Raw genomic sequence first — 27,474 nt, 5'->3', positions numbered from 1 at the left:
AGTTTAATTTAATAATACCAGCGTTTCTGTGATATTTGACTACATCAAAAATTTAATCTTGCTGGGTCAACTCAAATGCATCCTTCCTATTACACATTACAAATATCTTGCAAAGTTTTTGTTTAAGGCAAAAAACACACATTAGCCCAACCTAATTTAAATGCAATCAAATACGAGGAAGTGTTGGGGGGTTATTTATAAAAATCACCGACCTGTTCAAATAGCTGTAGTCGAGTCCTGGTACTCTTTATTCATTAGAATCCAAAATAAATTGATTATCATTTTATAGTACGTGTCAGCATCACGGAAGGCATCGTTCTTCCTGGTTCAGTGGAATCTTCTTACATTTCCCAGCCCCGTGTTTTATTGCTGGTACCATATGCTTTATTGTTCCGAGACAAGAGCCTCACTCGCACAAAGACTCATTACCCACTGCTTGCTGAACGGCATCAGCCTCAGTGAGGCCGCCTATATGTGATCACATGGCGTGCTGTCTGAGAAAGCCAGGCGTGCCACTGACTTCACTCTGTCTATGGATATTTTTATCAGCTGACTCTACGAGGAGGAAGAAATAACAGATTAGGGAACTGCCCTAAGACATTAATGTAGCACAATTTGGGGAAATCCCTCACACCAGATTTTATTATTATTGAAAATATTTCAACAGCCATTAAAAAGGCGTGGGGAGGGGTAGATTTTTATTTTAATCAGAGGTTGAGTAAGAGTTTATGGAAAGAAGACTTGCTCAAGCCATTTCCTACCTTATGTTTCTGAAAGTACTGTTGTATAAATATTATTCACGAGCCCTTTTCTAATGAACCAACTGGCAGTACATTTTAACCTTTTAATTGCAGCTATTTCTTTTCTTGGTTCCCTCAATGCCCACTAGAAGGCCAGATGCTGATTTCCTCAAATTTTCTTCCAGTAAAATCCCCATCACTAAAAGATACTACATGTGAATAAAAATAGAGACACCAATTCTTTTTGATAAAGAAGATGAGAGCACTAGACTCTTTTAATGGAGTATATAAATGAGGTAGGTGATTAATTTATCTTCTCAAAAGATGGCACACTCCTAGAACAGCTGACAACAATGAACAATGAAGACCTCAAGTTAAAGAACAGATGGTTCGTACTAATTCTTAAAATCACAGGAACTTATTTCAGACAGTTTACCTCAATAGAGCATATGGTTGACCTTATCTGATTTTAGTGCTAACAAGGACTTCTAGAGATGATTGCTCAACATTTACAGGAGCCTTTGCTGCTTTGATACTATTTTAATGTATGAATACTGTGTATGTGTCACACTTGCTTTCCAAAACTAAATTCTCAAAACTTGAAAACCAATTATGGATCTTCAAAGAAACAAATGAGCACACACCTTCATAGCTAATGGGATTTGATTGAAAAGTCCTTATTATTTTGTGTAGTATTTTGTTGATAGATATTTAAAAGCTTTTCTCTCACAAATTTCAGTGATTATCTTATGGCAAATACATGAAAATTCAAGAAAGATCACAGAAGGAAAAGCCAAAAGCATCATAAAATGATCAGAAAAATAAATTTTCTGAACCACTATATGGATATACAGTGCATTATAATGACCCTTATAAAAATGTCAGTACTTAATCTTGAAAAGATACAGATACATACATTCATATATTTATCAATATACACATACCCACATCAACTTCAATAAATAAACATATTTTCTAAAAGAAAAACATGACAGTATAAACATTTTGTCAGCTAGATATTTTAAAATGCAGATTTAAGTCAGTGTGATTAAAAATAAGTACATAAATAAAATGGTTTTAACATTTTAAAATATTATTTGAAGGGTTAGTATTGATCTGAAATGGTTCATGACTTACATTGTAGGTTTTTCTTAGCATGAAGGAAACACTGATATATACTTTCTGTGCCACCATTTTTTAAGTATTTGCTCCAGAATAGCAACGCTCATCTTCCCTTCTACTAACATAAAGCTAATATAAAGACACAGAACCTTGGGCCATAAATAAAAATGCAAACAAAAAGTTCCTGTCCTATGATGAATGTCTGTCTTCTTAAAGGTGGCTATGTTTTAATGAATCCCTTTGATGATGTCAACAGGCTAATCTACAAGGAAATAAACAAAAGGTAGCTATTTTTTTTCTATTCCTGCATCACTTCATACCACTGAGATAAAAATGGTCGCCAAGTAGAATGACAGAACCTGTAAAAACTCGAGTTACTTCAGGGTTCCTCTGGTGCTTCTGGGGTTCAGACAGTGGTAGGGAGGAGAAAAAAATCCATATATGTGTGAATATTGTGTATAGGTATGAAAAGAAATAATTTAATATGAAAACTAAACATCAGTGAAATCAATAAAATAAAAATAGCTAGAAACAAATCTCTAGAAAAATGAGGGATCTCAGATAGGAAGACTGTCAACACAGTCTTTTAAATGTAAAAACATGAAAAATCCATTTATGTGGAAAAGAGAAAGTTAAAAGTAGATGTCAGGGCCGGAGAGATCTTGAAAGAGGAAGAATGGATCATGAGATAGTAATACTCCATCGTTAATGACTTTGGTAAGTTACTGTAGCAGGAGCTACCCTGATTTCCAAGACTGTAAATGGGAAGCAAACACCTTTTTGATGAGCAAGTCATAGAATATATAGTAACACTTCTACATTTCAACTCTGTACATTGGATCTTACCAAGAATTGGCAATTACTATTAATAATAAGAAACAGGTTATAAAATTATAACTGCCTATAATTATTTTAATAAATTATTTTTATATCAAAGACAAATAGGACTTTTGTGGGAAAAGGTCATCTTTATCTAATGCATAAAAAAATAGAAGACATCTGAGAAGTAGTTTCAAAATCTCAGTAACTTGCCTCATGGTTAAAACAAATTACAAAAGAGGCACATCATTCCAATCAAGATTCTGGAATTCTCTGTATGCAACATAGCAAGAGCACTACAGCAGTAGTGCTCACACTGCACAGTAAACAAGGATGCTTCTGCTTACGTAACACTTTCATCAGCCAAGAGTTTTCCAGATTTAAATTTGACAGAGAAACATGAGATCACAGCTTAACACAGTACACTGCATCCAAGATTAAAGAGGTGTTTTAACTTATGATATTAAAAGTTGTAAACTGGGAAAGATAGTTCAGCTTTTACTATTGATTATTAGCTTAGCTTTCGTTTGAAGGCAAATTGACATCATAGAATCATTTTGCTTTATCCCTTTCCCTTCAAAATAGACAAAGAGTATCAAACAGAATCTAAGACATTTGCTCTCCGGCTCCCCAAGTAACACGGGCACTAAACAGGAAGATACTTTCCCAAGTGTCTGTGTTTTGAGGTTCTACTATTTGGCCTTTACCTCAGCATTTCCTGTGGAGTTCATTATTGATAAGGCTGCCCTTCATCTCCTCCCAGCCTGTTCTGGGAAGCCAGTAAATTTGCCTGGTTAGCTTAAAAAGTCCAGGAATAAATCAGTCCAATTCAACAGCCATTTATTGGGATATTGCCATGCCTCAAGCTCTGAGACAGTTGCTAGGAATATGAAAGTAAAATAGTTAGTATTCTCAAGAAGATCAGTGTCTCTACACCTTAAAAAAAAAAAAAAGTAAATTAACCCTTAATCCTCGAGATGGCTCACCCCTGTAATCCCAGCACTCCCGGAGGCAGGACAGGCAGTTCACTGTGAGTTTGAGGGCAGCCTGGCCTACAAAGTGAGTTGGGGATAGCCAGGGCTATTACACAGAGAAACTCTGTCTCAGAAAAGAGAGTACTTGCTTCGGCAGCGCATATATTAAAATTGGAACGATACAGAGAAGATTAGCATGGCCCCTGCACAAGGATGACACGCAAATTCATGAAGCGTTCCATATTTTTCTATTAAAGCTTGAAGTTTGAAAAAAAACGAGAAAGAAAGAAAAGAAAACTGCTGCAGAAAATATCATTGAAAGGTGGGGGAAAGGGGACATTGATTTAATTTTAAAATCTTATCAATCCAACAGTCACTTTATGTAAAATCTATATGGTTTCTTTATGTTGAAATTGTCTTTTCCTTTTTTGTGTGTCATAATCTAAAAGAGAAAGCAAATATTTCATAATAAAATTATGTATGTTCATGATGGTTGCAAATTCTTCATTATTCTTTAGTCAAAACGTGCAGCCTAACTCATTCACCTTCCCTTGTGGCTGCCTTTACGAAAGTCTTGCCCAGTACTCTGCAAAGGTGCTATTCTGAACATTGTAGGGATAGACCCTAAGAAATCCAAGTGCCCTGAGACACTATGTAAGGGGATTGGCTACCCAAGACTGGACAAGTCACCCATAGGCACTAAAGGAGAAAAGGAAATACTCTGTAAATGTCACCTTAGAGTATATACAGAGACAGGGAAAATCTTAACAAACTAGAGTAAGAGGACATTTGAGATGTAGGCTCCACCCAGCAGCGGTTAGAAACAGGTGCTGAGAAGTAGAGCCAAATATTGGACAAAGCATACGGAGTCTAGCAGAAGAGTTGGGGGGGGGGGAGGAATAAAAAGACCTAGAGGTGGCAAGAGCTCCACAAGAAGACCAACACAGCCAACTAACCAGGGCCCAGAGGGTACTATGGAGTCTGAAGCACCAACCAAGGACCATGCACGGACTGGACCTAAGTCCTGTACATAGGTATAGCCAGTGGGCAGCTCAGGCTTCATGTGGTTCCCCTAGTAAGGGGAATGAGGGCTGCGTCTGACATGGACTTTGTTGCTTGATTTTTGATCACTTCTACCTGACGGGGCTGCCTTGCCAGGCCACAGGGGAAGAGGACGAACTCAGTCCTGATGCAACTTGATGATCTGGGCTGGCTGGGTAGGGGGGCTCCAACAGCGGATGAGGGGAAGGGGGGAGAGAGGGTGGGACTGGGAGAAAAGGAGGTTGTGACTGGGGTGTAAAGTGAACAAATAAATAATATATATACATATAGTGTTGAAAAAAGGGGGAATACGTGGTGCCCCCCTTTGCATGAAGCTTGAGGAGACTATTTCTGGTGTAGATGTGAAGCTATGAGGTCATCAAAGGATGCGAGGCGGGGCTGATATGATAAGTAAAATAGATAATTTTGCTATTGACTAGCTCAGCGAAGCGTGAAGTCCCACGCCCTAAGTGTTAGAATATGTGGCTACAAGCACTGAGCTGGAAGTGAGGAGGATGACCGAGACAGGTGGAGAAAGGGGTGGAGGAGACAGCAAGATGGAATACTTAAACGTGGTGAGATAAACTGGCCTCTGATCTCATTTGTGGCTAAAAAGCTAATAGTCCAGTGCCTCAGCTACAGGTCCTATCCAGACTAGAGAACATTAATTAAGCTAGCTTTATTATGTTAAGTACTTTCGCACGTATTCTGATTTGTGCTGCCCTCAGAGTTTCAACTTTCAAATAGTGTGAAAATGCTTACTATCAGATATGATTAACGTGTTCGGGAGCCTGAAAGCAGCTGTAAAACAACTTTCTTTGACTAAAGGGCACATAGGAAGGTATTTACATCAGTCTCTTATTTCTGATTTCAGCATCGCAGGAGGGGCTAATGGAGGGGGAAAGAATATGTTCTGGTTGGACAAAAAAAAAAAAGAAAAATGTGATTTTGATAACGACAAGTAAAGCTTAACTTAAGTACAGAAATACACAAAGAAACAAGAGTTTTATCCTTGTGGTTTTTCAGTCTATTTGGACATTAGACTGTGAAGGCAGCAGATGTTAAACTTAGCAGCCAGTGAAAGGGCACTCTGAAAGACACAGGTTAAATGGCTGGAGTTGCTCTATAACTATTACTACAGCAGCTACAACACGAACATAAATCATCTGAACTTGGCTGCAAAGAAATCCTTATGCAAAGGGACCCAAAGAAGGAAGCGTCCAGATTTCCTCCCACCCTTCCTTCTACTCCCACCAAGGCATTAGAATACAACATTTGTTCAGAGAAAAGACCAAATGAAGCAAGCCTCCCAAGGAACACAAAGGACGCACTTATGTCGTAGTGACCGTCAGCAATGGTTAGAGTACTCCCTTCTTAATGCTGAGTTAGATAGGTAACTTGGGACAAAATAAGATGGGGAGTTAAATGAGACAACCTAAGATCAACCACGAACTGAGCAGTTAAAGGAAAATAAAAGGAACAATAGAATAGAGCAGATGGATTTTATGTCAATAAGGTTATAGCATAGCTAAAGAGGCCACAAAACCACTTTAGAGTCAAGATTAAGATAGCGAAGCTGGGCAGTGGTGGCACACACTTTTAATCCCAGCACTTGGGAAACACAAGCAGGTGGATCGATGTGAGTCTGAGGGCAGCCTGGTCTACAAAGTGAGTCCAGGACAGCCAAGGCTACACAGAGAAACTCTGTCTTGAAAAACTGAAGAAACAAAACACACACAGAGAGAGAGAGAGAGAGAGAGAGAGAGAGAGAGAGAGAGAGAGAGAGAGAGAGAGGAGAAGATTGATTTGTTTTTGTTTTTCTTTTATTTTCATCCATACAAACCCACAAACACTTGGCCAAGCATAATGTATAATGGGTACAGACAGTAAAGCCCTGATACATTATTTATATGGAGTCATTGCTGCAAACATATAGACAGATAGAAATGCAATGGCAGAGTCTGTTTTATAGTCACTGACTATTAGTGCTTGGGACTGAGTTTCATACTCTGACATGATAAGAGAGAGAAGTACTGTAGCGAATGACCTAAGTGGTCCTCCATCTAGGTACAGAAACAGATGCAAAGAGTTAGTAACAGGATGACGAAGGCATTCTATAATTGAAGAATACATATGAGCATAAAGACAAGAGTGGACAATATTATCTAAATCACCGAGTAGTTACCAAACACTGGCCCAAATGTTTTATATTTAATAATAACAAAACTCATTGAAACAAGCACGTGAAGGAGTTTTTATCAAAGCACCTCTTTTTGAGAGATGATCTAACTGAGTCATGGGCTGGATAAGTACCACAATCAGTATTTGGGCCAAGGAAGTCTGAATTAAGTTTTAATGTAGTCTGGTTCTCCTGGGCATATTACCCTGTCGCGGTGGGCTTTGCAGAAAAAAAATGACATTATTGTGGGGTAGGGCTGATGTACATGTGAGGAACACTGAGGAACCCAGTCTAAGGATGTAAAGTTTGTGGGACCAAGAATTTGTAAAGGAGATGCTTGGAACCCTTCTTAGCACCAGTCTGCACCTTACAGGATATGGGACAGAGGGCTTGATTACATCTGTTTTAAGAAGCTCTGGAAGTCTTCAGAGAATGAATTTGAGAGAGATCTTGGGAGACTCTTTATTTATTTTAGGGGGAAAAAAAGATTTAAAGCTCTGAGTGAATAGAGTGGTAGCCTTGGGGTAGAGAAAAAGCTTGGGCAGTGACTAAATTGGCAGACACTCAAACTGGGGATGAAGGAGCTCTCTCCATCCAGAGTTTTTGATTTGGGAAACAAAATGAATGATGGCGCCATTAACCGAGGTTAAAGTTCCAAGATGCTTAGATGTAGAGCCATCGAATGCTATGCTTAAATGTTTCTGTGCATCAGGCAAGTGAACAGAATCCTAAGAGGAGGAAGACACCATGTTGGTCTTCCATGATGGGGAGCTTGCAAGCAACATCTGTTACTCAGATACCAACTGCTTCGATCATAGCTAACTTTTAAGAGTATGGTGTTTCAGCTAGGAGTTAGTGTCACACGCCTTCAATCCCAGCACTCAGGAGGTATAGACAGGTAGATCTCTGTGAGTTCGAGGCCAGCCTGGTGTACACAGCTAATTCCAGGACAGCCAAAGCTTCACAAAGAAACCTTGTCTCAAAAAGACTTTCTCTTAGTAATAAAGATCAAGAATGAACAAAGAAAGGTTGCCTTTTCCACAGCATTTCAAACCTAAAATGTCATCAGTTAAATGTAACTGTGATGACTAAATAAGACACTACTACATAAAAGTACCTTAGGCAGATTAAAAGCATGGTCCTGATCAAGAAACGCACCTCCATGCTTTATATTAATCATACATGCTGAATAAATACGGGATATAAATTAGATTTCTCCTTTAGGCAAACATATTAATAAGCTTATTTCCATGGATCCTAAAGCTAGTAGCAGGCTACATGGTATGAGGCATGCATTTTCTTTCTTGTTCATATAGCCAGGTTCCTATTTAGTATTCATTATTCATGTCTATTTTTATCATAGAACACCATTACATGAAACCACAATCCAAGCATATTTGGCTCTTAGTTTTATTTATGGGGTGGAGAAATTATGCAGCCTTCTGATACTGGGGTGTGACTGGTAGAGCTACAGATATGCTATCATATGCATAAGGACTATATCTGTTTCTTAATGTTAGACTTTAAATTTAGTATTTAAGAATATATATATTTTTTTTTAATTTAGGAAATGTGTTTAAGCCAGATTTCTTTTTGCAACCAATAAGAGGCTGAAGAGAAGCAATAACCTTATAAACAAGCTGATAAAATGTGTTCATTTTAACAATAAATGCTGGTAAGATGTTGGCAAGATGGAACTCTCATATACTATTAATTGCAATGTAAACTAGACCAGCTTCTTAGGTACCCAGTGTTGATGTCTCGCTAAAGCCTAAACATAGATCTACTGTATCACACACCTCTACCACCCCTGGATATTTACCTGAAGGTTTCCACATAACATATCACAGAATACTTGTCATCAGTTATTGTTACAGCACTGTTCACCAAGGCTGAGTGGTGGAACCAAGCTAAGTGTTCAAGAGGAATGATTAGGACAGCAGGTGCTATAAATGCAATGAATATTTTCTCATGCAAACAAAATGATATTAGTTCTTAGAAAGTGGATTCATAGCTGGGTGTGGTGGAGAACACCTTCAAGCCCAGCACTTTTGGGAAGCAGAGGCAGGAGGATTGCTGCGAGTTCAAGGCCAGGTTGGTCTACAAAGCGAATCCAGGACAGCCAAGATAAAACAAAGAAACCCTGTCTCAAAAAACAAACAAACAAACAAACAAAACTAAGGATGCATTTGAGATAATCATTGAAATGGAAGTACAAAGTCACATATACAGGACTTGGAAGCAGAAGTGGAACTTTCTGGGAGATCATGTTATATTAGAATATTATAGCCTTGGTAACTTTAGCTGACCACAATGGATACTACTACTATTGTGTATTAGCCATCTTTACCTCTTTCGGTGGTTATCTACAGAACATGCAATAAAAAGGGGTAAGATAATATGAGGCTTTATAATTGCTACTGTTCATGGCCACTCACAGTCTATATTATGTGAGTATTATATTATATTTATATGCTACACCTTTGACCTGTGGAAACCTATACTTATATTTATCATTCCAATTATGAGAGTCTACACATCTTGAAGTCAAGGGATAGCAAGATTTAATGGACAAGAATAATGTAGTTTTTAATACAAAGATATTTGACTATATCAAATTTATACTAGTTAAAAATTGTAAGCATGCAACTATATTTAAAATATATTCTCCATGCCATAGAATATCAGACAACTATTAAAACTACAGCCACGAGTAAAGGCAATATAAATGTTTATTAAATAAAAATTGATGACAAAAATTACCATAAATATAGTATATGTAATTGCAACTAATGCACACAGAAGAAAAACTGGAGAAAAACACAAAAGACTTAGTAATTACATACAAACACATAACAATATGCACACTGTGGTCTCAGTACAATTGGCCCTCTGTATCCACTGGTTCACATGTACAGAAATCTACCAAATGCAGAAACATTTAGGAAGAAATTTATTTGTACCGAACTTGGACGGATTTTTTTTCTTATAATTACTCCCTAAAAACTATTTGCACAGCACTATATTTTATTAGGTATTATAAGGAATCTAGAAATGATCTAGGGCATGGCAAAGGATGCACACTGGTACTGTGCAAATGCAACACCATTTTATGCAAGGTTCTACAGCATTCCACGAACTGCTGACAAAAGGTAGGGCCCAAAGTCATTCTTCCATTAACACCAAGTGATTACTGTGTTTTAAATATGTAAGCATAAACTATGTGAAAAAATCAAATCAGAGTAATTTTTTTTTTTTTAGAAAAACAACAGTGATCTCTTGGAATGAGGCAATGGATGATTCGGACTTTTTCCTACTTGGACTTTTTCTATACTTTCCTAGTTTTATTGTTACTAGTGCAATATAAAATGAAACAGTACTCGAATTGTTACCGCGTTGTAGTTATACCAAAACTATCTTCATAAGAAAAGCATTTAAAAATCAGAATGCACCTTTAAGTACTTTCAATTGCTGCCTATGTCCGCTTTTAGGAATGAAAGGGGTTGATCTCTGACACGAACACTCCACCCTTCAGCTACCCTGTCCACCGGGATCACTGAAGACTTGATTGCTTTTGATTAATGAACATTTTTCTTTAACATTTTCTACAAGCAACTGAACACCAGGGTGTTTTTGTTAAATTCACTTCACAGGTACTGCGAAGCAGTTTATGTACCCACCCTTTTCCCCCCGGAGAGTTTCAAGGGATGAAAAGGGTGACTGGAAATGGCACACAAAGGAATGTGCACCCCTCATGGCTATGCAGCCCCAACTTGATGATAAAGTAGTTTATCGGGGAGGGAAAGAAAGAGAGGTTGTGTTTTCACACACACACACACACACACACACACACACACACACACACACACACACACACAGTCAGGAGAAATGGTCAAGGCAGCTAGAGCAGTGTGGTGCCTGTTTAAGTGAGAATGGGAGCTTGAGAATTTAGAATAATCTGTAGCTGGATATTATGCAATTCCAGTTAAAATTTGACAGCTGTTTAAAAAGAAAATGAAAAAGAAAGGGAGGAAGGAAGGAAGAAAAGAAAGAAAGAAAGAAAGAAAAGGCTTTGAGTAAAAGCACCTAATTGGGAAAAAAAATTAGTGTCTTCCTGCCAAGACTGCTTTACGTTTAGAGACTGCCCTGGAGGCAGAGGTTCCTCGGTCAGCTCTTCCTTTCTTGCTATTCCAGGGAGATCTGCTGCTGCAGCTTTCTGAACCTGAACATATGACCAGTGAGTTCTCTTACGGTTATTAATGGATACTGAAAAAGAACCAATCATTGCAGCCTCGTTGGGGAGTGTTACCCAGGCAACAGCATGAGGGACATTTTTTAATGCGCATTGCTCAGTACGTCTCTGGCTATAAATAGGAGACGTTGAAAGTTCAATGTCAGAGGGCTATACAGGAGTAACTGTAAGATGTCTGGTCATCTGATTTCTCACAATTTCTGGTCATGTTCCCCATGATTTTTTTTCTTTCATCGGTTGAATTCTTCTTTTGCACATTATTCAAATACATTTGCATTAAAAAAAATACAGCCAGAAATAAGAGTGTCTATGTCAAGGACCTGTATTCATAGTCTTGGAACCCATGTGGAGACTCGTCCATTAGACATGCTGAAAACTGCGAAATAATTTCTTAAGAACTTCTATTTTGAAACAAACGGAACGTGCACACAAACATCGAGACAGATGTCTTTAGAATATTGGCGACTGCTGGTAAAACTTCCGGTTGCTCAAGGACAAAATTGTTTAACATTGACTTCCTGTTTGTGTTTCCCAAGCTTGTCTAAATAAAAGAGATGAAATGAATGCTGGTGATGTTGCAAACACTTGTTTCTTCCCAACAACAGGGCTATAAGAACTGGATCAGATTGCCGGACTTGGTGGCGCACGCCTTTAATCCCAGCACTTGGGAGGCAGAGGCAGGCAGATCGCTGTGAGTTCGAGGCCAGCCTGGTCTACAAAGGTGAGTCCAGGACAGCCAAGGCTACACAGAGAGACCCTGTCTCAAAAACAAACAAACCAACAACAACAACAAAAAAAACTGGATCAGACAAGATGTCTTGCGATGTTTTCCTTCCTACAGCCACTCTGCCACATCTTGAGCCTTGTTAAAAATTTTCCTACTGACAACATTTCTTGGGCTTTTTCCTCAGCTTCCAGTCATCACTACCAATCTTACTGTCAACCTTTTCCCCTTTATTCTCTTTCAAAAGAATGAGAGCCTGTTTGCAATACCCTGAGCTGGCCCTGTGACTTGGCATGCCTGGCTTGACAGCAATCTCTTGGGAGTCACCAGGTACTAAGGGGAGATGTGCACATGTCTTAGGGGTGTTCAGGCTTCTCTAACAGTGAGCCTCATACATTTTATACCAACACAACTGCCAATATGTAACACATCTGCCAATATGTAAGTCCTTCAAATCACATGCTGAATTCTGTCAATGGAAGCATCCTTTACATTTATGTGTTAAATAAAACTGTAAGAAACTATTACATTGAGAGGAATGATATGTCAATTCAGTGAGGATCAATTTCCGTGGAGTTTCAAGGTATTTAATATCACTGAGACATTGGTTAACAAGGAGAATTTTCTCCTCAAGTGAATCTTCGAAAGCTGGGTCAGAAAACAAGACCGGAGGAGAAATGTAAAATAGAACTTTTTTTCTTCATGCAGCTAATTCTTTTCTCTGAAAGCAAAGGGCAAAGAGTTCTGTAGAATATATTTTAAAACTTCTAGCCCTAGAGAAATTTTTCTTAAACAATAGATTCTGCTGTGGCGTGAATTGCCATAATTTTGTAAACACTGGCATTAAATTCATAGAAAATAATGTGTAGGAGTAAATATGATTTGAGGGTATTTTCAAAAAGAGCAAAATATAAATGAAGAGTCTATTTTGGATACAGTAAATAGACAATGAAATTTGAAATAACTCTTTTAAAGAATATCTAGAACACACACACGCGCACACACACACACACACACACACAAATGGTAACAGAATTGGAAACGCAAAAGTTTTTTTTTTTTAGAGAGGATTTTTAAAAAAAAGATGCCCACCACCCTCCCTCTACGGGTCCCACTGCATGTAGTGTTTTACAGATTTTGTGCTTCCTAACAAGAAAATATTCCATCTTTCAATGGATTCACACTTTCTCCTGAGGTGTGAACACTTACTTCTCTCTTGGAGGGCAGAGGGGCCAATTGTAAGCTTCTGAACTAGAGAAGAAAGGCAGGTGGCCACTTCCCTATTGCAACCAACACTCTTTTTATTTGAGTGGACTGTCTTTTTAACTACTGCAGGAAACAATTAAAGCTTTTTTAAATACAGAACTTGACAAGTAGAAATCCTCACTAGTATAAGGAATTTATACTAGCATTTCCTTCCTAAGAGAGAAATATACAGTACGTAAAGGCATGTTTCCTGTGTGAACCTGGATGACAGCTTCAACTAAATGAAAGAAAACAGCACTGTGTTTCCAATGTAAGCGTCAGTGAGAGGAACCTCATCATGAAATAAACAGCCTGAAGATTAAAAACAATGGGGCTGGAAGGTTGGCCTGGCACTTAAAAGCACCTGTTGCTACTGCAGAAGGCCAGGGTTTGATTCCCAGCACCCATATGGCAGTGCACAACCGCGTGCAACTCCATTTCCAAGGCATCTGACACGTTTTTCTCACCTTTACAGACATCAGGCAAGCATGTGGTGCAAGTACATTCATGCATGCAGAATATTCATATGCAATAAAATAAGTAAATCTAATTTGTGCAAGAGTAAAGACAAATGATTAAGGAAGTAACTGCTTAGCCAGTACATAAGCACAAAACAGAACAAACAAAACAAAAACTCTGGTCAACCATATGACTATATGAGCACCTAACAAAGTTATAGAGAGATATTTGACCCTACTTTCCGAAGAACCTATTTCTGTATTGCTTTCTTTCTCACCAAGAGTCACAGCGATTTGAAAGACCAAAGCTCCTTTGGGTCCCAAAGGCTGTGTAATTGCATTGTGCCTTCTCTCACCTTGGCAGATGCCATCTGGGATGGGAGGAGACAGAAGCCCTCAGGATGAGCCAAGTGGCTTCCAGAATGGTGTGAAGCTTGGTTGCACAACAGAGCAGTGTTATAGGACAAGGCACAGGAAGAGGGATGGACAGAGAAGTAGCTCATGGTGTGTCTAACACTGTAGGAGACTTGAATGCTAGTGGGAAGTTATCACTGCTCAGTTCTACATTATAGAAACCAGCAGCAGACCTAGTCAAAGTGGCTTTAGAGACAAGAGTGTGTGATTTTTTTTTCTTCTGAAAGAGTAAACTTTTTAATATGCTATCTATATTCATGTTCTCACTTTGGAATTTTTTAGAAGAAAAGTCCATCATTGTACCATTGAGTTGAGGGAAATTTCCAAGTAAAATAATTAGAGAGCTTATGAGATTCTGAAGAAAAGTAATAGAACCTGGTTAGAGACGTTGACTTGGACTTAGTATTTAAAAGTAGATTTCCATTTTAAATATTATCACAAGCAATTTTACCACACTAGGCAAAAAAGCAACTTGAAGATGCTGTTAATGCAGAATCAATTTTCTATTTGTTCTTTGTTACATATCTTTTAGTTTAATTAGATCATATAAATTTTAATATATAATTATTATCTCTCCCCACACCCATTCACCACCCTTCTCCCATACCATCTCTGACACATCTCTACTGAAGGACGTTGCTGTTCTGTAGAAGAAGCATAGGAATTTGTAGACTATAAGCTAAGGAATAGGAATGAGCCTGGTTATTATTATGTCTAGCGTGCCTATGTGCTACATAGACACATCCTCTGCCACAAGGAACTAAAGCACTATCATCAGTCACTTTAGAGGATCCCATTCAGCAATCAATGTCTACAAGCAGATTAATGATGAAGACAGGTATGCCAAGATGAATATCATTATAGGTCACCCAGGGCCTGCTCCCCTGGAAATACAAAGATTTATTAGAAAGAATGAAGGACATCAAATAACTGAGTGGGAAATTAATGTGCAAATTCACTAGAGATTGAGTAATACTTAAACCATTGGCACTTTCATGAGAATACATAATGCTTATCTCCCTAAACCAAACTTGTGGTTGTTCCGAAAACTGGGGTAAATATATGTGTATACATATATTCATATAATATACATATACTCATAAGTATATACATATATGTATATACATATACAATATATACATATACAATATACATATATTCATGTATTGGTGTATTTGTAGCCTACAAATGCCATCTTTTTATGTGGGAATTTCCCCTTTTGTTATGTAATGAAATAATGGATTTTTTTTTCCTAGAGAGTTTCTACTGTGAATGTTTATTTTAAATGGGAAGTTGAAGGCATAATCCTTCCTGGAGGCAGAAGAAATTGTTCAACAGCCATGCAAAGTCTTTTGGAAATCTGTATTTCAAGACACAAGGTAAGCCTCAAGCAGGTCATTCCGAGTACTCTTGATGTGTTCAGATAACTCAATAGCTACTTTTAAGACACAGGCTGACAGTATATTTATGTGTGAGTGTAAGGCAGTGATTCGTGCTTTGGTGAGAGAGCAATGCAACCCCAGGGGCCTTGCAATTCACACCTTAAGGATGAATTCTATGCAGCCCAAAGGAAACAAATGAGTCTTCTTTTGCTCTGTACCAGGTTTCCTGTTCCCCTCTTAAGGTTGCAACTGTCCTTGTGTCAATGTTTTTACACTGTCAGTGCATTTTAGAAAGAATCTGCACTAACGCCTTATATTTCAATATTACATGTTTCCTAAACCCTTAATGACTTATAAAAACCATTCACACTGAAAAACTGGTCAATTTTCATAAGACTATTAGCTCTCTGACTACATTGGCTCCATTTAGAGAACCTAAAATTATCTAAATTAGAAGCCAGCTTCCGTTTTCTTTATAACTCTAAACATAACATCAAACTTTAATAAATGTGGCTCCAGATAGTAAGAGAATTAAATGCAAGGCCCTAAGGGCAGAGGTTTCTAGGAATGTGCTTATAATAGAGTTTCACCTGGGATTCAATTAAATATTTAGTGAGAGTGGCTAAAAGGAAGCCTGTGTGCCAAAGGCTGTGGAAAGGCACGGATGAATAGGACAGGTTTTGTCCTCTAGAATGACATGATCAATGACAGTTCAACACTTTAACTTGAGTGGGAGGTGGGGGAGGGGCGCTCCTCCTTCTCCTCCTCCCTCAGAACTTACAACCCTGCCTCTGCTTGCACACTCTTATCAGCCTTTCCCTTGGCTTCCTAGGTTGAAACATCTTTTCCTTGCAATTCAAAGCAAATCTTGCCTTGCACACTCCTGATACCAACTCCTCCTGCTTTCTAGAACCTCTTCCTTTTCTATTCAGGGATTTTCTTAGACATCAGGGGTCACCCACTTCTTTCTGTAATAAGCCAGATAGCGACTGTTTTAGGCTTTTACAAGACATATGATAACTGCTGTGACTACCTAACTGTGGTAATATCCAAGTAGCTGTGTATAAACAAATGTACAAATATGTAAATTATCTAAACAAATGGATGTGACCAGCTTGTAGTAAACCTTCATGTATACACAATAAAATTTGAATTTCGTTTGTTATGAAATGTTCTCTGTTTTGTCTTAAACATCATTTGAAACATAAAACCATTTCATTTTGTCTAAAGGCCACACAAAAGCACATAGTGAGCCCATTTGGGCCACTCACCAGAGTTGCTGACCCTTAATTTAAGAGATTGCCACATTTCCGTATGGCCAACCTTTCCTTTTCTTTCTTTTGTAGCCTAAGATGTATAGTAACATTTAACAATGACTCTGAACACTGACCAAGAAGTGGATGCTAATTAGTGAGAAGAGAAAAGCTAAGCAATCTGACTGAGCGTTCAGCAATCCAGGTCAGTGAGAGCAGCCAGGGGACAATCGCAGTGCCTCCACATCATGTCCTCTCATCTGGGAGAGAAAACGAAGCTCTCTTCATGTCCCTATCTCAACATTGCTCCACTGTTTTACTTTTCATATCCCACGTTTCTGTGAATTGTAATTTTCTGTTTCCTATCCATTTTACAGTGAATCCATCACAATCCCTTTAAAATTGGCACTTCCAGAATGCATACTTTTTATTCTTTCTCAATACCTAGTCTTTAGTTTTCATCTCCTGCCCGGATTCACATTGCACCCCCTTAGCTGTCTTCCAGCTTTTGGTTCTCGGTTGCTTTGGCCAGTCTGACCTTGCTTCTCCCAGGGACAGTACTCTTCACTGATCTTTAAGTTTGCAGACTTATTTTACCAACTTGAGTTTTCCTAAGGCATCTTGATATAAGTGTTTGAAACAGTGGCCTGAAGTCCTTCCCATCAGGTGCCTGTGTGTGGCACCTATCCTGGTCCAGCATGATCACCCCTACTTTCTGACCCTATGATACTAGAAGCCATCCTCAGTACTGTCCTGCCCTGGCGCTGGCTATGCTTATTTATTGCCCATCATCACTTTTCCTCCAAATGGTTCTCACTTGTACAGAATCCCTAGTCTAGTCTTCATTGTCTAACTGGAGCATGACCCTGGTTGAGTCCCCAAGCTCCCTCTTAACAGTACATGGAGATAAGCAATCTAATCTAAGCCAAAGAGATACCTTCTTAAAGTATTTAGCATGGTTCTATGGCCTTCTGCCATACTGTCTCTAATTCTTGTCTTGGTCTTAGCATTGTAAAACCTATTCCCTAGTGATATAGAACTAAGAGGCAACTGTATATGTCTATGGTACTACAACACTGTTCCCATTGCCTGAAAAGGCATTCTCCTTTATCTGACTCATGTCTAGCATCTATTAATAAGCTGCTTTTGAGTTTATGAAACAGAGAGAGTCTTTCCATTGTGTTCCAAATAGAATTGGAAAACACCCTTTCCCCCTTTGAAAAACCACTAGAAATTCACCACCAGCAAGTGAGCCAGATAGGTTGAGTCACTTACGCTCTAAATCCTGGACCCTTTTCTGGCAAGCACGAAAGGTGAAGAGACTTGGTGAACTATGTGTGGACCTTGGCATGAAGAAGAGACTGAACAAGGTATGTAGAAGTGAGCCCAGGCATAATGTGTCCTAGGAGCACAGCTTATTGATGTGTGACTTGGGGCTTATGCTTTGCAATCTGCTTCCATACCTATAAAGGAAATTTCCACTCATTTATTTAAAAGTATTAATTCAATACACATACATACACATACATATATATACATACATATATATACATACATACACACATATATACATACACACACATACACACACACACACACACACACACACACATACACACACACACATACACACACACCCATGGCCCAGAATTTTTTGTGTATTTCCAAGGAATTTGTATTCCAGTGGAAGTAGAAGATAGACTGAATAAAGTAAATAAATAGGTCTTTAAAAACTATTGACTATTATTTTATGTCTACTGTTGAGGAGAAAGTGGGTGGGGACTGGAGGTGGTGCGTGGAGATCGGGGATGGAGTGCAGAGGCACAAGAAACATTCAGCAAAATTGAAACAGCATGATCCCTGGCAGAGCTCTCTGAACACTGCCCTGGAGGAGATGAGGAAGTGGGTCAAGCGAATGTCTGGAGTGAGGAGCATTTCAGGAGGATGAAATAGTAAGCGCAGAAAATTGAGGCATTCTCAAGGAGTGAAGAGGAGGACAGAATGTTGAGGAAGAGCAGCTAAGTGACCGCTGAGCACTGAGGCAGCTGTGAGCTGTTTGCTGGGTGCCAGACTGAGTGAAACAGCAACCAGGGAGCAGAGAAAATGATCTGAAGAAGGTTAAAGACAACCACTGCCGCTTTCCAGACTCACAGCGGGAGAACGAAGGAGAGAAGCAGACAGCATTAGGAGGCAATTACAATCATTCAGATAAAAGGCAACGGTGGCTCGGATGGCACTGTAGTCGACAATAGTCTGTTCCAAAACTGAAAAAATAAAGTCGAAATCATTTGATGAGAGTTAGGTGAGCAGGAGGGGAGAAGAAGGCATTTCAGATCCAAGGCTTTGTCATCTGTGCAAAGTTTGGAGTCGGGTGATTAGCATTTGGGGCTAGAAAAGCTGCTGATGTTTTCCGAGTGGCAGGTAAGAGAAAGGATCCAGGTGAGGTCATACTATGATGTATTCATATGTATTCTATGATTTTATTCAAGTGGTGATATCAAACACGGAATTGTATCCACGTAGTTATATGCATGGCATAGAGGTCGTGCCAGGATTAGAGTAAAGATTAAAAGTTTCCCTTGAAGGACCCGTATAAAGACTCTAGACTGCAGGATTCAGGATGCTGTCATAAAATCTTTCTCTTTTCTTTTCTTTTTAAAAATAAAGTGTAGTGGAACACAGACTGGCTTCACACTCCTAATGTGAGGACGGAAGCCAATGCATGCACTCCAATGAGGCAGCAGCAGAGAAAATCGAGGGGACCAAAGGAGGGTCTGAGAGGAGGCAGACCAATAGAAAGTTGTGTCTTTGCCCCAAAATAAAGCCTGGGGAGGGGGAGGCGCAGTCCTTGAGCCTGAAGGGGGTGGGCAGAAGAGTGAGAGTTTACAATTTGAATTACAATTAACTTTCAAATCCAGAGCTGGAGAGATGGCTCAGTGGTTAAGAGTCCTGTCTGCTCTTCCAGAGGTCTTGGGTTCAATTCCCAGCAACCCAGCAACCGGGTGGTGGCTCACAGACATCTGTAATTTGATCTGATGCCCTCTTCTGGCATGCTGATGTACCTACAGATAGGCAACTGTACACAGCTCCTTCTGGCAGCCTTGTCAAGCAAATGGAAATGGAACCTTAGACAGAAGGCGTGTGGGGAAGTGTAGATGAGAGGGAGCAAGACTTTTTATTTTGAAAAGAAAAAGAGTTGGGCTGGTGAGATGGCTCAGTGATTCAGAGCACTGTTCTGCTCTTCAGAAGGACCCGGGTTCGATTCCCAGCACCCACGCGGCAGCTCACAACTGTCTGTAACTCCAATTCCAAGGGACCTGACACCCTCATACCCATGCACATAAAATAAAAATATTTATTAAAGAAAAAGAAAAAGAGTATACATATAACAAAAGGAAAGCCTGAGGACTCAGGGGAGGGGAGGATTTGAAGAGCGAGGTGAAAAGGAATGAGACCTACTGCACATGCTGAGCACTCAGCTTTGGATACAACCACACAGTTCATAATAGGAAAGTAGAAGGCAGAGGCTCAAGGCAGGGCGCACCTACGTTTTATCTTGCTTCTATTTCCTCAGATCATAAGTTATATGTATATGTGGCTACATATACTCATATAAAGGGAATGTGACAAGGACAGGTACGGGGAAAGCTTTTTAATGGAGAGGAACTGAGCAGATACAGGTAAAGAGGTAGGATTTGTGGTTAGGACCCAGCGTTGGCTAAAAGTTTAGTTATTAACTTGAATGGAAATGAATCAACAAAGCTGTGTCCCTTTTCTACTCAGTTATAAGAAAAATCAGTGGACAATACACAGAGAGTTTGACTCACCCTGGGATGGAGTCGTGCTGTGCACGCATTATAAGCAAGAGAAACAAGCAAGTGTGTTTTTAAGGATGTTTGTTACAACGCTGGGCTATTGACCCCGATTTACTGTAGAAAGGGAGGGAAGGTGTGAGCAGAAGGCAGTGGGATCAATGCATACACCTCAGTAGGTTTGAAGAGTTACTTACGTTACAGATAGTCAGTTAAGAGGGGCCGAACGTGGTAAGGAGTAACAGGAGGGAAATGGGCTGCCTGAAAGTGAGATCACAGCAGTGCTACAGCAGCGGTGTGGAAATGCTGTGCACACCAGAAGGAAGTGAGAGAGAGCAAGCCTCCCACTGCAAGGGTCTTCTACGTGGGTGCTGATGTTACCAAGAGTCAGGAAGGCAGGATACGAGATTGCGGCCCAAGGGATGGAGCAAAAATCTCCAGAATAGCGGATCTGTCAGGTATAGGATGATGGAGAGCAAAGTGAATAGAAAGTGATTGTTGAGCTCTCAGTTCAGAATGAAAATTTTAAGATTTGCTCTTACTCACCATCCAGGCCCACAGCTGACAATCACCAACTTCTCCTGCCTACAGGAAGCTTGTCTTATACCTTACTGACTGAGGGAAAACTCTGTGCTGGGTGGGAAGGCCAGTTTCTCTCCCAATTACTGAATGAGATTACTGTCGGGCTTTGGATGCTACAGGGTTAAGAACACCAGAAGGATGATTGGAGTCGAAGCTATTTCAGTATAGCACAAACTTACAATAATAAAATTTCAATAAATGAGGTTACTTATTTTTTGAGAAAAAAAAACCTCAGTAACTTTTTTCTTTCTTTTTAAGTTCCATTTGCACTTGAGCCACCCTGCTCAACAATCTTCTGAACAAAAGCCAGAAGGAAAGGGAGGCAGTCGTGGATTTTTCGTCTGAGTATGGCGGGTCAGCTATAGCATCTCTCTATAATTTGGGAATAGCACTCTTTTTATAAAGCCTTCTTGGAGCAATGAATTTGGGGCCTCAGGCTGCATTATGGACTAATGGCTAATAGGCTAGCTTCTTGTAGGTGTCACCCATCCTTTTCACATTTGCTGAATTCCTATATTTCTCCAGCCACTCTTAGACTGCTCTCTGCATTTTTTTCCCCTACTGATCTGATTCATTTGAGAACAAGTTGACACCATAGTCTAAATTTGCATGATGTTTTTAGCTGCCCTCCTTGGAACTTCCTGTGATCCTTCTTGCTATCAGAGGCAGAAAGGTACCCCAAACACTTCCTGGTAAGGCCACACGGTTTGCAAACCAACATGCTAAAGAACTTAGTTTCTGCTTTGTTATGGTGTGCCACAGTTTAGATTCCCCAGGGAGTACACCCTCTCTCTGTTCCTGGCTTTCTATTTTAGCAACGGAACAGCTAGAATTAGAAAGAAAGAGCTATTATCAAGACCTGCAGGGGGCTTGAAGCTGCCTCCTGCCGCTCCTGGATCCACAGAGGACACACGTGTGAGAGTTTTTAATGGGAAATTCCTCCATCTCTGCTCCTTGCTCAGCACCAAGGGACAACCGGTAAAAAGCAGCAAACAGACAGAAAGGAGGAGGCTTCGGTACCCACTTGAGTATCCCGGGAAACTGAAGAAAGTTTTAGGGAACTAGATATGACACCATGGAAGTAACTTTTTACTTCGTGGGGACTTTTAAGACTCCTGTTTCAACATTCTTTTCTAGAGTTCATATTAGGATGGAGAGAACACGTGACAAGAATATGTTGCTTAGGGGCTCGGGAGAGAGGCGATGAGGGGAGCTTTTGGTAGGCAGACACAGATCTCCAACACGTGTAGGAAAAAGTTTGGCAAGTAACTATGAGCTGAAGCTGGTTTGGATTCAAAGAACAAGAGCTTCATAACTGGCAATAATAGGTGTCTAGACTGGAAGGCTATTGTTGGGAAAGGCAAACGTGAGGGAGTGGCTTCAGAGGAGGAAGTGGAGAGGAGGTGGAGAAAAAGAGATAAAACCATGACGCAAACAACTGGAGTCCGCTTAAGTAAAATCCGTCCTCCATTTTTTATCAAGTGGCTGCTCGTGGTAGGCTCAGGAAAGGTTTCCTACCTAAGGGATGGTAGTGGGGCCTCCTTCTGACAGGGTCAGGGAACATGTGCAAAAGGCAGGGGCAGAAAGTAGGGCAGGGAGAGACCGGCAACATTCAGCACGGACTGGGCCAAATTTATCCACTGAAAAATCTATCACCATCAGTCTAAGAATAGAAACTCAGGAGATTCTATTCCTTGACGGTGTTCTAGAAAACAGGATGAATGGGTCTTCCATTCTACTCTGAAAATAGAGGCAGTCTGGGTTTGTTCTGTTGTCCACCGAACAATGTAAGCACATTTTAGTTCACATTTATGTGAAACATAAAGCAAATTCCAACAGCTAGAATGTATTTATTTGTCCCAGGAAGACAATGACCCAGCTAATTCTAAACCATTGGCACTTAATTGAGCAGTTAATACAATCCCCCCAGTCCAGTCAAAATAAATTGTCCACTCTGTTCCCCTTGATTTTTCCGTCTCCCGTAAGACCACATCATTATCCACCCAGAGGCTCACGGAGGAATTGAATTCTAAAACAGGATCGTATTTGTTATAAAATTCTACAAAGTAACTTTTCCCCTGCTTTCATCTGGCATCTGCTTCCTGCTCCCTTCTTTCTGTTTTCCTTGTCTTTTGCATACACTGCCATGTTTAAAATGTGGGGATTTTTTGTCAATGTCCTTGTCCTCTACCCTCAGTCATTATCAAAGAGCAACATCGATCTGGAAAGACTGTCCATCGTTTTATGACATCCTAAAGCCCTGCTAAAGTTGGAGCTTTCCAGACAGATTTCAGAATGCCCAAGGTCTTACACGTATACCGGCCATTTAATTGATGGCTTTTTTTTTTTTTTTTGAAAGCTTCCTCTTACTGAAATGCTAAGATTCTTTTTTGAGGAGAGGCAGACTAAAGGAAAACTAGGGGTTGTGAGAGCTTTTCTCTCCCTCCACATCGCCAAGGTCACTCTGACGATTATCACTAAGCATCAATACAAATGTGAAAGGACACATCATCAGTACCGTATGGACTACTGCAAGACTGAAAGCCGCTTCAGCCGCCCTATAATGAATCTTCATTTTATTCTGGAGCCTGGGAGGCCTTGCTGGGCCTTTTATGGCCAGGATTTTTTTTTAAATATTTTTTTAAAGGAAGAAAGAAATGGTCTCTAGCTCTCTGTCATGCTGGACTTTATTATATTTCCTGCCTCTTCAGTTCTTCCCAGTTTGAGTGCTTGTGAGGAGATGGGTCTCTCAGCAATGTTGTGAAGATTTAAATGGACTAACATAAAAGAAATTGTCACAGCTCCAGGGGAAGGGGGGGACCACCCACTGTTATATGCAATTGAGAGCTGCAACATCTAGGTTAAAATGAAAGTCGGGGTACATGTGGGGTGTATTTCTTAAGTCAATCAAAGCATTAACAAAAATCTTACATTTTCCACGCTAAAGGAGCCGCCCAGTTCACTCACTATATACGTAAACTTTCCAAGCGGTCTCTTTGAGTTTACATGTACTACTCTTACATTCTCGAGATAAATGACTAGGCTGCAGCTGTGACGCTCAGAGAAGTGATTATATGTTCATACTAGAAAAAAAAGACAACCGAAGCACTCTAATATTTACCGGATTTCATAGAGCTCTGAGGCATAGACACAATGCCCTACCTGTGCAATCTGTGTAGATTAGAAGCAAAGCCAGGTTACAATATGAATCAGCTCTCCAGAGTTCTCAGGGTAATTTCAGTCAGGATTGGATAAAGTAGTCAGGTTTAAAGCATTCAAGAATTCAAAAGCATGTTCCTGGGAGCTATCATTCTCTTTGGTTAAAGGAAAAAAAATAATGCCAGGAAAACAATTTTAAAAGTGGTAGTTTAAAATAATAGTAAAATAATAAGAATCTTTTTAAAATGTTAATTTCCATTCCTGATGGAATAGTGCTGAAGAATCAATGAATATGGATTGCATTAATTTTTGATACAGTAGTGACTAACTCCTCTATTTTAACACCATCCTTTCCACAATTGAGCTGACAGAAAGACCACAGTATAAGATAAAATACGGCCTTTTTATGCCACTTCACAAGATAATCAAGTGGACTCTGGTGTGTTTTCTGTTCTTGCTTATTTATCGTTACATATCTCTTAATAGGACTTCCAAACATTTGCTTTTCCTTGAGGAAAAAAAATGGTCATGACTAAGTGATGTTTTATGCTACAGTGTATAAAAAAAGAATATAAAAGTGAAAATAACATTATCTCCTACATTAATCTCACTATAAGATGACAGGCGCAGAGGCAACGCTCCATGCTATGCCACACATGCAGCAGCCTGCAAAGCCCCCTAGAGTTTTGGGACCAGGACTTAGACCAAACTAGTATTTGGGGCTTCAATGTAAAAAATAATTTCAGGACTAACTGATTTATGATGAAACAGAGTTAGGGATTTTATTAAAGACATTTTAACACAGGCTTAAGCATAAGGATTCAAATAAGGTGTGGCACACAGTAAAAAGTAAAACACACCCTCTTGAGGGTATGCCCTTCCCCAAAGGAGAGTGGCAGAGCGTAAGACCATATTTTTTGGACTATAAGCCACACCTGACCATAGATGCACCCAGTTTCCAGAGCAGTAGAAGAAAAACAGCAATTGGGCCATAAGGCACACCCCAATTTCCCCTCACTTTTTTGGGGGGGGAGGAAGAGCGTCTTATGATCTGAAAAATATGGTACTCAAGGAAGCTATGGGCTCTTCAGGGAGAGTAAGCAATTGTCTTGGTGTTAGTCATATATAGCATTAATTTATTCCTTTTCTTTTTGTGTGTGTGTATGTGTGGGCTTATACAAAGTGGATATCAGAGGACAGCTTGCTAGGGTAGGTACGTTCTTTTCACCACGTGGCTCATTGGGACTGAACTCAATTCAGGTTGTTAGACTGCAAGGCAAGCAGCTCTACCTGTTGAGCCATCATTCAGGTGGTAAGGTCGCTGAGAAATGGTGACTCATTGTTGGTGTTTTGGGTTTTTTTGTTGTTGTAATTTGTTTTTCCTTTTTTTCCCTCTTTTTTGATAAGAGAGGTAAGTGAGGTAGCCGTGGAGATGTCTTGGGTGGGATTATGAGCTGACAAGATAAAACCAGGAGCCACTACCTTTGCACAAGGCGTTGAGTGTGTGTGCTTCTCTGCAGCTGGGCTAACTCAGGAGATCCCTAAAAAAAAAAAAAATTGCAGATTGACCACTGGGAAGGGAAAAAGGTCTAAGAGGTGACTGGCTGCACAAGATTAAGATTTCCTCTCTCCTGCTCAGAACCTTCAACTGGATCCTAAGGGCCTCCTTTCCCTTCTCCTATGCCCAGAATTCCTCCTGCGTGTGGCTCCTGCCTTATAGGACAGATGTAGTTCCATGATTAACTGGATATAAGTTCAAAGCATGCTGCTGATCAGTGAAGACTTCACTATTAGCAAGAGACCAAGAAAAGAGAACTTAATCATGCAAAACCTCCCAGCAATGATTTTACCACAGCAAGTTTAGCAAAAGCAAAAGTGATTCATTCATTCTTCGCAGGACAGATTTCCGGGGCCTTTCACCTCACCGCTCCTTAAAGCTGTCCTTCTAAATGCTTCTGGGTGCCCAAATGATTGATAGTTTTTGAGGAACAACAAACCATAAATTACTTTCCATAAAGACAAAGCAGAGCTGAGCCCTCTGCATTTCACATGGCCCAAGATGCATCTTCACCATAAGTGTACGCTACTTTCGGAGTAACAACCAAGTAAATTGACATTTTAAGCACGTGAGGTTTCAAAGCAACATGCATAATCTCTTCTTATTTGTGCAAAATGATACACTCAAGTGAAGCATAGAAGGACCAGAGCTGGGAGTGTTCGATGACTGCTACCTGGTCACAACAAATGCACCAACATGTTTCTTAATTCAGTTCTCAATAGGATTCTTTGGCGGTTTCCGTATACCTGAGTCACTCCCCCGCACCTCACCCCTCCCCCATTTGTGATTCACAGTCTTACTATTATAGTCAAGAAAACAATAGCCACAAAAGAAATATTTCCTATCTGGATAACAATGACCTACGAATATATTGTCCTCTGAGTAGAATTAAGACACAGAACTGGAGTGTTTCAGTGCAGCTAACAAAAAAGATCCTTGAGAAATTGGACATATTTCGAATCCTACGTGAGTGCTTTAAAAAGGACTCCAAATTGCCAGCGCACATATGAAATGACAATCCTCTCAAGGAAGTGTAAAGTGAAATTAGACGATACCATTGAGATGGGGCTCTGCCCTGGTCTGTGTAAGACACTGATTTCTCAGATTGTACCTTGCCCTGAGGGGCTCCATGCATCTTGTATCTTTTGACTCCATATTGAAGATGAAGGATGACCTGGGCTCACAGTATTATGATCAGTGCCATCTGTCAGGCACCACCATGCAGCACAGACAAATAAATGACTTATCCCTGGGAGTAGAGAAAGTGCCACCCTGTAAATGAGTGGTTGAATTGGGGCTGCAGGGAGACATGGATGTGTTAAAATCACATTAATGAAACTCAGCCCAAGAACTTACTGGAGGCACCAGACGAAGGAATGAATGTAGCTCTGTTGCCTGAACCCCGTAAAGGATGGGGCACTTAGTGTGGTGGCAATGGCCTTGCCAGACTGTCATCTGACAGTCTGGTATGTCCATCAAGGAAGAGAATTCCTGACTATCCCCGGAGCCTCAGCTCAGCTCAGGCCCTACTGCCTATCCTCCTGTTTGTCCATCTGGGCCTGTTACATACCCTCCCACCTATGCTCGTCGGCTGGCCTACTGAAGAGCTCTGTGCTGCTTAGTTGTCTTGTTATTGTTTGCTTTTGTCAGCATCAATACACGTTGACTCACACTGATACAAGGTGGAGTCACCTGAGAAGACAGAAACTCAATTCAGAAAAATGCTCCTATCCGATAGGCGTTCTCTTGGTTGATGGTTG

At 40.0% G+C, this 27,474-nt stretch overlaps 1 protein-coding gene across 3 annotated transcripts in view; it reads right to left on the bottom strand.

Annotated features, from left to right (window-relative positions):
• Positions 1-27,474, bottom strand: part of CSRNP3 (cysteine and serine rich nuclear protein 3) — a 198,815-nt gene that overhangs the window by 103,332 nt on the left and 68,009 nt on the right. The window contains exon 1 of one of the 3 annotated variants that reach the window (XM_084797673.1): positions 213-503. The exons of the other annotated variants lie outside the window; for them this stretch is intronic. The gene's annotated coding sequence lies outside the window, so the exon portion shown is untranslated. Of the gene's footprint in view, positions 1-212; positions 504-27,474 lie in introns of those variants that run through there. 3 annotated transcript variants of the gene reach the window in all.

This window comes from Acomys minous (genome assembly GCF_964271855.1).
Source record: "Acomys minous genome assembly, chromosome: 10".
Taxonomy (NCBI): domain Eukaryota; kingdom Metazoa; phylum Chordata; class Mammalia; order Rodentia; family Muridae; genus Acomys; species Acomys minous.
Note: the sequence above shows the minus strand (reverse complement) of the source record. Positions and strands in the feature narration are given on the sequence as shown.